This window comes from Topomyia yanbarensis, chromosome 3 (genome assembly GCF_030247195.1).
Source record: "Topomyia yanbarensis strain Yona2022 chromosome 3, ASM3024719v1, whole genome shotgun sequence".
NCBI classification, from domain to species: Eukaryota; Metazoa; Arthropoda; class Insecta; order Diptera; family Culicidae; genus Topomyia; species Topomyia yanbarensis.
Genome location: NC_080672.1, coordinates 309,042,165 through 309,055,401, shown reverse-complemented (window position 1 = coordinate 309,055,401; position 13,237 = coordinate 309,042,165). Strand labels below are relative to the sequence as shown.

At 37.1% G+C, this 13,237-nt stretch overlaps 2 protein-coding genes across 10 annotated transcripts in view; both read left to right on the top strand.

The window, feature by feature from the left end:
* LOC131689408 (neurocalcin homolog) overlaps nucleotides 1-13,237 on the top strand; it is a 490,006-nt gene that overhangs the window by 315,961 nt on the left and 160,808 nt on the right. The window lies entirely within an intron of this gene.
* LOC131689409 (neuronal calcium sensor 2) overlaps nucleotides 1-13,237 on the top strand; it is a 303,694-nt gene that overhangs the window by 180,989 nt on the left and 109,468 nt on the right. The window lies entirely within an intron of this gene.

Below are 13,237 nucleotides of genomic sequence, written 5' to 3'. Positions count from 1 at the left end.
TTCCCAACAAATACCACTCTGAAAGTATATTTCGGCTTTCTCAATGGAGAAAATGCAATAACAGTCTATATACCTACTTTTTATCCGACGTTTCGGTGACATATTTTGCGTCTTTTCAAGGAATGTGAAAACAACTATCTTAGTCCCATTTACAACACAAGACACGGTGCGTCTAAAATCATTATTAACCAAAAATGACCACAAATTTGGCATACGGCATTCGAAAAATACTGTATTTTTAAGCATCTTCGCAGTGAATTTCAAAATAATTAATTCATCGAGAAATTCGAGAGAAATGGCGATTTGAAGTTTTATGACACGTTTCATAAGGCTACCAGCAAACACCCACGGGTTTGGTCTTATCTTTATAAAAAAACAAATATTTGTCTATTTATTTGGTACTTGGAGTTCTTTAAAACAGCGACACGTATACACGATCTAAATAGTCAATGGACAAATATGGCTTCATGCTTGAAATCTGGTAGAAAACCCATCTATGACCGCACACCGCATTCAAATCGTTATAACTTTCGATTCCGTCAATAAAATATTTTCAAACTTGCAGCGAATATACTTGATTACTATATCTTTCGAATGCCAAGTGCCAATTAAGTAGAAAAATATTTGTTTGTTTATAAAGATAGGACCAAACCCGTGGGTGTTTGCTGGTAGCTTTATGAAACGGGTCATAAAACTTCAAATCGCCATTTCCCTCGAATCTCTCGATGGATCATTTTGAAATTCACTGAGAAGATGCTTCGAGACTGATTTTTCGAATGCCGTATGCCAAATTTGTGGTCATTTTTTTAGTTAATAATGGTTTTAGACACACCGTGAAGACACTCTGATGTGCTTAAAACACTTACTAAGTTTGATACCGCATTACAGTGCGTTTTTAGGTAGTATCGTTATAACACCGTTAGTGTGACGATCTTACTTGGAAACAGAGGGTCACTGATGATAACGTGGTAACAAAACTTAGTAAGTGTTATAAGCAAATCAGTGTGTCTTGTATTGTAACTGTGATTAAGTGTAATTGTTTTTAAATTCCTTGAAAAAGCCGCAATATATGTTGTCGAAACGTCGCCGTAAAAGGTATATTGACCGTTGTTGTATTTTCTCTAGATTGAAAGCCGAAACATAGCTTCAAACTGTACCAAAAGGTCGACAATCTACCAAAATCTTTAAATGTATTCCGCATTTTAGTCAGTATTCCCATATCGAGCAGAGGACAGTGAACGATGTAAGGTGGTAGCTCTGCTGGGTTACGTCACGGCAACGTTCTAAGAGCAAAGCGGAGGAATCTTGCTTGACATTGCTTCGATTCTGTTAGTCCAAATGCTTATATAGGGACACCAAAAGTTTCCAGAACCAAACAAGTGACAAATACAGCTCCCGTAGACAATATGGATTGGTAAACTCTTTGGCGATCCTAATAATAAAGCCGAGATTTCTATTTACCTGAGCTATAACGTGAGAGTAATAATTTCTGAATGTCAGATGCGAGCCTAGGAGTACACCGAAGTCAACGGACAACGGACACTCTCTAGCGATTCCCCGACAGTGTAGTAGCTCCAGAGTATTGGATTTCGTCTACGCATAAAAGATATTATAGAATTCTCGGACACGCTTAGAACCCACAAGTTGCGATTACATAAATTACAAAAAGTATTTTCATTTCGTAGTAGTTAGATACAATCCTCTATTAACGGTACGATGAGTAATAGTTTGAAACGTCATTGACGAACAAAGGAAAAAGCAAAGGCCCGATATCGCTCCCTTGAGACCTTCTGACGGTGAAAGAACGAATAAGTTACACAAAAGCCTGTAATGGAGGTAAATTTTCAGCGGGGCAGCATTTGTATGTCCTACTTCGGAAGAACATGTAAAATTACTACGCATTTGGTTGAGAAAAGAGATACGGGAATTCCATGTTCTTCGATTTGGTCTGGCTTGTTTGGTTCGCTGTTATCTGGCTGTAGGAGTGCACCTTTCCCAAGATCATCACTGCTATGTGAACAGTCAAACATCGATAATTGTCCAACTGTAGATGCCCTACAGGTACGGATTTTGTGTACTGATTTAGCTCAGAACCCTTGTGTCGCTTTCTATCCCTCGTCTAGTTGTTTTCGTTGTGAATTTCATTAATTCGGAAACTGAATATAGCATCACTTATTGTTATTCAAAATTACACTTCAAGCTTTCCAATATGTAATTAACCGAACCCTACGAAAGCACAAATACTTACAAAACCGATTTTGTTTTTATTTGGTACATCCATAGTTTCTTTGATAAAACAACAAGTTGAAATATTTTCAAATCTCCGAGCAATATTTTAATATCCTCACCATTGCTCAGTTCTATGCTTGCCACTTGAACAACAGTCACATAAGAGTTGGTCCGATTCATCAATGGTATTGGCATGAGCATATTGCATCCACAGAAAAAAAAACAGACTCACTCTTTCAAATTGCTTTTATTTTTACTATCATCTACGTTTACAGGAAAAAATAAACCGACATCGAACGACCATGTGCTGGTAGATTGAAGCGAAACCCGAAAGTGGTGATAACCGTAAACACCACCCAAAGTACCAACCAGACATGGTCCACATTGTTCAGAAATGGACTCGTTGCATCGCTGTCCGAAACCTCGCCTCCAAGCGGCGTCACGTTTTTTTTTTTGGTGGAAAGGGGTAGTGTATACGGGTGTGACAATTACACGAACGTAATGCGGGTTTTGTGATCCAAAAGACTACAACTTCACGAAAATGCACTCCACCATGATTGCCGAAACGAAACATATCCTGTGCCATCACCATTGTGTCATCATCATCATCAAACAGTTCACATTTTTATGCGCTTTCATGTGCCGGCTGTTTAAGTCCACACCGAGATAGTGGCTAGCCGTACCAGAAGCAGGCCGGAAATGCAATGATACAGCACTACAACACCGACACACCGCTTAACATGTCCATCCTGGCCGTGGCGGCCGTGGGCTCCGGACGAGACGTCAGAGTGTACAGGTTTCCGACACGGAGGAAATGGATGAACACAGACAAATATGAGCGGGGAGACCGTGGTTGGTTTATGCTCGGTGGCTGTCAGTGGGTGAATGGTTTGGTGGACTGCTGTACCTGCCGGAAAATCACCGAGGAAAAAAACACATTTACCCATAAACGAACCGAGCTTCTGGCTGGTTCTGGTTGGTTTCAGTGGAAACGTATCGCAAAAATACGCTCACAGTCGAAACACGACAGGGAAAGTTATGAATTTATTATTTATAGGATGAAATTATTTTAAATCAGTTGCTGTGTATACTTTAGGGAGGAAGGGTTTGCAGCCGCGCCTGTCTAACTTCGGTGTAAATTTGTACGCTTTTAGACCAAACTTTGTCTGAGGACTAACAGTTTGAGCAGTGATGTTGACGGTGTTGAAAACGTTGTGGGTAGGGCGGCGGCGAGGAGCTACAAAAGTCAAAACTGTATCGTCAGATCCGGCATGATAAGGTATAGTAGAAGTTTTCCGGATTAAATTGTTCGAATTTGGATCGTAAATGGGTCAACATAACTGGAAACCCGATCCCGGTGAGAAAATTGCGATTAGGTACAGCGGGGCCAGTTGAAACGTTTTGAAAAGTTGAAATTTTGAACTTCACTTATTAAATCATACACTAAATGGTTTCAAATTTCCAGTTTTCTCCTCATAGCGGGGTAAGTTAAACCACTATGATTTGGAAGTTTAAATTCGTTCCAGGCATAGCGACATCCAGAACAGGAGCTGTGTCTCCGTTTTTTTGGAGCTAGCGTCAATCCGGCGCTAGCTTAGTGTTTTCACTAAGTTAGTATCGGATTCTGATGAGAAGAAGTCGAAACACAAATATTATAACCAATTTATTCATACAGATGTTTAATGCAATTCGTCAACACTAAATCAGTAAGATTTTGGTATCTGATACTCTCTTTAATTAGTTGATGTTTCTGCTGGGATACATGGCACCCTCAGAATAATAGTCGCTGGTTTATGCCATTCGAACTGTGCATTCTGTGATATTCTTTGCTGGAAAAGGTGTCCCTGCGATTGTTCTTTTCTAACTAAACTTCCATTTCATCTTACCCCGCCGCATTTAAATTTGTTCCGGTATTCTTTTCACGTTTTCATATTTTATACATTGGTACGCCAATCGACAAACTTTCTTCGTTTTTGTCCACATAAAAGCGATTTCGGGTTCGGTCGAGCCATTTTACACCATCAATTTTATTGAGCAAATTTAGTCGGCATAAAACATACCTTCGACAAATGGTTGTTTAGGCTTTGAGTACTTGTGCTACTGCGTTTTATAGTGTCTTATTATGCGGTTGTTTCTCCCTTGTTAGTCGTTTTATGTTTCGATTTCGGCGATTATGTCTAAAGTCGAAATACGTGCGTGATGAAGTTTCATTTTCGTCCCTGAATATTATGGAGGGCTTTTCGGCCTAAAGCAAATTGAAGATAATTTTGGATTCGGTGCTTAATATTGCTGAACAACTTTGCTTGTACGATTTTTCCACTTACATCATACAGAATACGATCGCACGTTGGCATCGTTATGCTGTAAAATTCAATGTGTTGGAGCGTTCCAGCCGGGCTGGAGAAAAATAACACGTGTCGTTGGGCAAAACACGAGGCCGGAAATCAATTGAAAACAAGACCATGAATGGATCCTGTATGCACTTGATGTTATATGAACGGTATTCCGGGAAAAAGTTGATGGTAACCGTACCGCAAGTGCATTCCATTTTATCTGTCAGGTCCGCTTTGAGTAACAAATATTGAAAATGTACATCTCTCGAACGACGCGACTACTGCAAAATTGTGCAAAACATTTCAAGCTCGACGCAGGATACTTTTTTTTTTCACTATCATCATCATCTGAAGTTCAGTACGGATGGTATGACACCGCTAGCTATGAGTCAAGAAGCTGGAACATAGTGGAGTGGTGTTGGATCGTTTTTACGACTATAATAATATTAGGATTGAATCGATACCTAGCTAGGATTCCAGTTAAACTCTTATCATAAATGTGTACCCTTGTTTTGCCAGGAAGCAAACACGTGCTCGATAAATATTTTTTTTTAACTGAGTGTTTATGAAATGCCGAACCAAAACTCTTTCCTTTACTGGTGAAAATGTTAGAACCATTTGTTTCTGGTTTCGAACATAGAATTGCTCATTTTGTTTGCCTAGCCTTGACAATCTTCTTGTGAATTAGATATGGAATTTGCTTTTCGACTTACTTAACTTACCGTTCAGGCTAGAGCCTTGTTGTCTCTTGTTGTATGCAGAAGCCGTCTCCACTCCACTTGGCCCATTGCTGCTTGTCGCCAGACACGCAGTCTTTGAAGGGTCCGCAGGTCGTTCTCTATCTGGTCGATCCACCGTGCTCGCTGTGCACCCCGTCTTCGTCCTCAAGAACCACCTTCACCGGATCGTCGTCCGACATTCTTACAACGTGTCCAGCCCACCGCAAAAGTCCTATTTTTGCGGTATTCACGATGGATGGTTCTTCCAGCAGCTGATGCAACTCATAGTTCGCGCCACGCCTGCGCCACGTTCCGTCTTCCATCTGCACGCCACCATAGATGGTACGCAACACCTTTCGTTCGAAAACACCAAGGGGGCGTTGGTCCTCCACAAGCATAATCCAGGTCTCGTGGCCGTAGACGATCACCGCTCTAATCAGCGTCTTGTAGATAATCAACGTAGCTTTTGCGCGAACTGTTCAGCTTCTCGTAGAACTTCCGTGTCATTTACGCGATACAGTTGTTCTATCGCTTCGCGATCTCGTTCCTCTTGTTGGCGCTTCTTTCTCCGGAGGACCGAGGTCCGTGCTTGTTTGTATCGCTCCACATTCTGTCTCGTTCAGTGCTGCAGTATCCTCGCCCGTGCTGCATTCTTCTCCTTTATTAACTGCTAACATTCGTCATCGAACCAGACATTTCCTCGATTCGGAATTGCTGTACCTAGTACCGCTATAGCAGTACTTCCTACTTCCTGGACCTATAGTCATACGTGATGTCTCGCAAGAAGAGGAGTTCTGATTAAGCTTATAAGAATTAATAAAATCTCAATGCTCTTCACACCCAATGATGGTTTTAAGCAATTTTCTTCTTAAGGAAGAAAAAATAGTTTTTACCAAAACTTTTCTCCTCTAAGGAGAAATATACCATAAAGGCTTCTTAGCATTTAGAAAACACATATTCAGAGTAGTAGAAGCAATAGAAAAAGGCTTGAATCTTCGTCCGGTCTAACCCCAAAACTAGATTTTAGATAGCTCTTGGTTTACGTAGAATTTTTTAACTGCAGCAGTTTTTCTCAAGATTACAAAATATTTTAAAAATTCGGGGAAGAAATTGTAAATTCTCGTTAAAAGCAACAAATATAAATATTAACTACTAGGTACATTTCAACGAAACATGTTTAAACGTATTAATTCGCTTCAAAATAGAAATACAACTCCTCTACATATACAAGGATCACCTATCTCCGTCGCACCATCCTACGATGGTATGTAATCTTATGTTTCAGGTAACGCGCCTAAACGAGCAATGACTACCATGCCTGCAAATTCATGTCCACACAACGATTCATTTTCTCCAATGGATTTAGGTAGCATTACGGTAGGAAAATAGAATTTGTTGTAGCAATCAATGTTTCTATTGATGACTGCAATGCTAAATTCCATGTTTGAAGCTTTTAAAACTGGACGAGAATTTGCTAACAAAATTGTAATTAATTAAAAGTTTGACAATGATTTTGAATAATCGATTCAATTTATTAAATTGAAACGCTCTAAAAACTAAAAACATGAAAGACGAATTTTTCAACTTCGTGAGGGTGCAAAATGTGCATATTGTCGTTATGATTGTGACTTTTTTAAATAAAATTGAAGCGTACTTCTAATTTTATTATTGGTCCGATTTAATCGAATTGTTGCATTCGACGACGGAGGAATCGCAAGAGCGGTTAATCGCAAAATCAAATATCGCGTCTTACCGTCTTTTGACACCAAGATGATCGAGAGTTTGGGTATTGAAGTTGAAACCGATCTTTGTATCATTTTATTGCTGCAGCTTATTTGCCAACCCTACGTAAATATTGTCGAGTAAACTAATTTCTTGAAAGGAGACTTACAAAAACTGTACAAGAAATCAGTCAAAATTCTTTGTAATCTGTGATTTTGACGCTACTGATCCTGGAATAATTCTCAAAACAATTTCAACAGTAAACTATTTTGAAATGATTACTCTACTCTGACCTACGTGCTATTCGTCTGTAAGGAATCCATCAATAATTGATTTGGTTTTGACAGATCATAGTCACATTTGTAGCGAAATGGTTACACATGCTGACATTGATTCTGATCACCTTACAGTAACTTTTTCACTTTCTTAACAAGCCGTTACCAATTCCATTAGCGCAGTGTTTAATTATCACAAAGTGAATTGGGAAAGATGTAAAACTTATATTGAGAATTATATTAATGATGATCATGATCTACAAAACAATGACATTAATATAGCATTCCAAAGTTCAAGTGAATTCATCTTAATCTCCGTTATCGATCCGGACTAGCTGAAGTTGCACAGGGAATCAGTAGATAATTATGCTTGGGAGTAGCGAAACATCTTTCAATGTGCATCTCCTGGTAATCCTAAAGTGCTTATTCATCAATACCGGCGCCGGCCAGGCCCGAACGTAGATCGCGGAAGGAAAGGGAAGGAATGTTAGTCCGATACTTACTCTTGCTAGAAGCCGTATATACACTACTGCGCACTCCACAAGTATCATGGGAGGAGGATATTTGTTAATGGATTAGATATCGACCCATCAACTCATCTCATGGACCAGTGACCAACGGCTTTACTTCCTTTCCGAAGGAAGACGTGTCCACAAATTTTTTCACCTCAGAAAAAAATTCAACGACCTCGGCTGGGGTTGAACCCAGATCAACTGGGATGGGTGGTGGTCAACCGCTTACCACTCAACTACCGGCGCTGTCTGATAGGCAAAATTTAAAACTTTTTATTTTATTGACGACAATCTTTTAATTCTGATTCGCTTGAAGAATGTTCGAAGACATCAATATCAACGTGCTTTTGATCCTGCTATGAAATTTATCTATCAGGAGCTACAGAAGGAAATCAAGCATTAATTCACTCCTCTAAGAAATGAAAATTTCGTGAAAGAGGTCAAGCCATCACGCAGAAAAACGATTTGTAGGTTCAATACAAATATGGGTTAAACCCAATAAATAAAATTTTTGATCGAGGGATAAAAAATTATTTATCGGTTTCAAATTAATTTATTTATTGTTTCAATAAAAACATTCGTCGTTCGTTTTTTAATACATATTTTATTTGAATTAATGCAAAATTATTGAAATTAAAAACGTATTTTTAAATAAAACTTTATTGTTGCTGTAATAAAAATAATTTCAGACCAATTAGTTTGTCGGTTGAAACAAAGAACAATTAATGACTGAATTCAATAACGCATATTCTTGGTTTAAATATGTAAAACTTTTCTGTTTGCTTTTCTCAATCTTTCTGGAAACACTCTGAAGTTCTAAAGAAACTTCGGAAACCAATTAAAACAGTGAAAAACCTGTTTTAATCCACCGAGTCGTGCAATTGTGCCTTTTTCATTGATCCAAACTATGATTCCATGTCTGTAAAATTGTTATTACGGTGGATACCTATATACAAACGCTCGACTGCCATCAATGTGATGATGAACACGGAAAAGAATCTGTTCGTAAATTCACGAAAATAAGATCACGATTCCGTGAACTGAATGGGTTACCAAGACCCTGATCAAGTTCCTGAAATTCTGAATAATAAACCTCGTATTTATGAAGCTATTTGTGTTTCAAAAAAAAACTAGTTTGTCTCGAATATGTACAGTGTTACATTCGAATGTTTGATTGAGTTACCTTGGTTGTTCCTTGGACATGATTAGTTTTGTAATGATTCTGGTTCATATTCTGGGAATGCACAGTTGACAGTTGAACAATGTTCATGATATCAGGATTTTAGTCGCAATTTTCGTAATTTCTATTCACGTCATTGTGATGTTTTTGACATGAGTAGAGTGATTCATGTTCTTTATTTTATACCCACGTTTTCGTGATATTTTAGTTACGAGTAGAGTGATTTATGTTCATAGTAACGAGACTTTAGGCATGATGTTTGATAGTTTTGTCAAGAGCAGTGTGATTTATGTTCATGATTTCATGATCATAGTCACAATTTTCGTATTTTTGTGATATTTTATTCTTGTGCTTACTTTCGAATTTGCCACGTGGAGTGACTCATGTTCACTCATATGTCAGTGATATTAACGTGAAACGATAATCAGTTTTTGTAAGTTCTTGTAATGTAATTTTAATTGTTAAAAATAAAATTCGTCCGCTCTATTATTCCGCAATGTAGTCTTCCCTGAAGAAAGCGCCAACAATGCGTCGAAACGTTGGATTAAAAAACAAATAATTCTTTTAATCCACTATGGATTGCAAAAAAAATTGTGAAATTGTAGATAGTCGTAATTTCACTTCGCCTTATCACGATATGTTGCTTTTTGGTTACCATCGGATTTTTTATTTGGAGTAACGTAACAATATTAATTGGTTCATAATAGTGTAACTGATTCGCGGTATCTTGTTCTGTGCACTATACCAGAAATACAATTTTGAACTCTATCATGTATTGTGGAACTCAGCGCAGTTTACGTTTTCTGTCCAGGCATCACAATAAACCTTATCAAATGTATATCGATGTTCGAGGTCCTAATAGTTTTCTTTGATCAATTGCTCGTACGTATTATTGGTCGCTAACAGCTGGACATGTATGATATTTCATGAAATTGTGCATGGAGCAAAAATGATTCCATGAACAATACTCCAAATTCTGTGAAATAGTTCACTTGAAAATTTCTGTATTACATGAACTTGAAAATTATTAGAGATATCTTCTAAATATCACAAGTACGCAAGATAGAGCGTAAATCATGTACTAGGAATCGCGAACCAGTTCACGGATCCAGGAGTAGTATTTTACGATTTCGTAAACTATTTCACGAGCGCGAATGGTGAGTCGTGACTATCATATTTATTTATTTATTTACTTTATTTGCTAGGTTTTATTCCAGGAATCATGAACTAGTTAACGAATACATGAATCATATTTATTTTTTCCTTGAATCATTTCACGAGCACGAACCAGTTCATGAGTTCATGAACAATTTTTGATGATTTTGTAAACTATTTCACGAGCACGTATGGCAAGTCGTGACTATTATACTACGAATCATGAAGCAGTTCACAAATACATGAATTATATTTGAAAATTTTGTGAACTATTTCACAAGCATGGATATTGAATCGAGACTAATATATTAGGAATCATAAATTAGTTCACGAGGTTTGAATAGATTCATGAATAAAATTCCCAGTTTCGTGAAATAGTTCACTAGAAATTATCTAGATAGTTTTGATTTTGTGAACTAATGTTCCTGTATCTATGAATGAAATCATGAATCAATGTTTGGTTTTAAATAATTAAGCACTAGTTCTCGTACAGAAAATCGATTTGGTAATGGCATGACGAAACCGGTCTTGTTTTCGTAACGTAAAATCGTGATTGTTCATGGAACTTTATTCACGATTCTGGGAACATTTTTTTTCGTGTACGTGTCGGTGCTGAAACAATAAAAGTATATTTATTTAGCTTAATAAGCGTTAGTTAAATTTTGCCTTCGAGATAATGTATTTTGGTATGCGATGGTGAGGGTGTAAGGGTAGGGGTATACGGGTGAATGTGAGAGCGTGGCTGGATGAGTGACTTGTATCCTCACTTCCCAATCTCACTCCCTAGCTTATTTGGTAAACGGAATGGATGGGTGGGCATATCATATACATCACGAACCATCATACTCGAAACATTTTCAAACGGGACATCGTCCGGAGAAAGCGATATTTGAATGACCTCCGATGTGTATAACAACGCGAAGCAGTATTCGTCAGTTGCAAAGTTCAAGAAAGCAAACAAATCATTCTAAACCAAGCTAAGAGGAAGAAATATAGAAAATAGTAATAATTAAATGCCGAAGCGAATGATACTTGTATTCATTGATGATGATGGGAAATCGATTGACTGATAAATGTAGTGTTGATTATTACCGGATAGTTACATGAGTAAAGCTTTTTTTGGGAACAACTATATTTTCTCTTAGTGAACGTATATATGCAGGAACAACTGCTTTCACTTTTACTTCCATAACAAACGAAAAAACGTACCAAAGCTTCCAAATTTTGAGTCGTAAACTAGGCTTTAAAATAAACTTAGAAAATTTGGTGCAGAACGCTTCAAAGAAAAAAAAAATATTCTGAGAAAATAGAGCGAACGGATAAATAAGTGACACATTTTTCACTTAAACTGCCATAACAAACGAACGAAACGCGCCAGAGCTTCGCTTATTCAGTTTCAAAACAAACGCTGAAAATTTGGTGCAGTATAATCAAACAAAAAAAAAGTTATCCTGAAAGAATAGGGTGAACGTATAAATGAGGGATACACTGTATAGGAGAATGGCAGAAGGTAACCACATACTTCTAACAAATGAGAAAATAACCCGAAACTTGCTCAGCAGCTTGAGAGCGTCCGTTTTTAATCTCAACGTTATGAGTCCTATTGAAAACAACAAAAAATAAAAATGTTTCAAATCAAGTATTGTCTCTAGACGAGATTGTTGTAACAAAATATAATGAGATCAAATCTCTCATGAAAATTTAAAAATATGAAAGCTCCGGGTTATGATGGAATTTTTAACATTCTTCTTAAAAACCTTTCTAAAATTACTTTCAGATATTTGGTTGTAATATACAACAAATATTTTGAATTAGCTTACTTTTCTGAAAGATGGATGAATTCCACGGTTATTTCTTTTCTGAAGCCAGATAAAAATCCAGCAGAAGTATCTAGCTATCGACCAATTAGTGCACTCTCTTCTATTAGTAAGATGTTTGGAAAAATAATCCTAACTAGAATGATGTAAACATATCAATGAGAATTCAATTTTTTTCTCGAGATGTTTGGATTTCGTATTGGACATTCAACTACCCATCAACTTGTGAGAGTACACATCAAAAAATATGATTTTTATCATTGACGTAATTGAAAGCATGACACATTTTAACTAGCCGTAATTCACGAAGTAACGAAATATTACCGTGTTCCGTTAAATTTTACATGAAACATATACTTTACATGCACAATGACATAAAATTACACTTACTACCATTCAGAACAATCGCCATATGTTGAGTAAAATTACATGATTTACGAAATTCAAAGTCATGTAAAATTAAAATCAAACGTAAAACAAAGTCATTTTTGTTGCTCGTATATTTATGGGTCAGGAGACGTAAATTTACACGATTTTCTCTAGGTGTGTACCTAACATGATAAAGGTAAACATCTTAGAGGATTATTCCACAGGAGTTGCTCCTCTAGACACCGAAAAAGCTTTCGACAGTATTTGGCACAAAGGGTTCATTGCCAAAAAGTGGGATTTCAATTTTCCAAGTTACATAATAAAGATAATTAAAAATTATATTACTAACCGTACCCTACAGGTATCTTATCAGAATTGTAAATCTAATAAGCTACCCGTTAAAGCAGGCGTCCATCAAGGGTCAAGCGTCGCACCAATTCTATATAATATTTTTACCTCTGATCTTCCGAATCTACCTACAGGCTGTAAAAGTCACTTTTCTGTGATGATACTGTAGCATCTCTGCCACAGGTAGGAGTTTTCGAATTATCTGCAGTCGACTGCAACGAAGTTTGAATATTTTCAATGATTACCTGAAAAAATGATTTTTTTTCACTAATTCGGCAAATACACAATTGATTGTGTTTTCGCATAAGCCAAGAGCATCTTCTCTTAAGCCAAATCATAACCATATTATTAAATTTAACGGGGTCAGATCAATGTAGATACTTGGGTATGATTTACGATAAAAACTTACTTTCAAGAATCACATTGAAGGAATCCAATCAAAATGCAACAAATATATAAAATGCTTATACCCTCTAATAAACAGGAATTCTAGTCTCTGCCTAAAGAACAAACTATTATTTTATAAGCAATTATTTAGACCGGCAATGGTATATGCAGTGCCAATTTGGGCAAGTTGC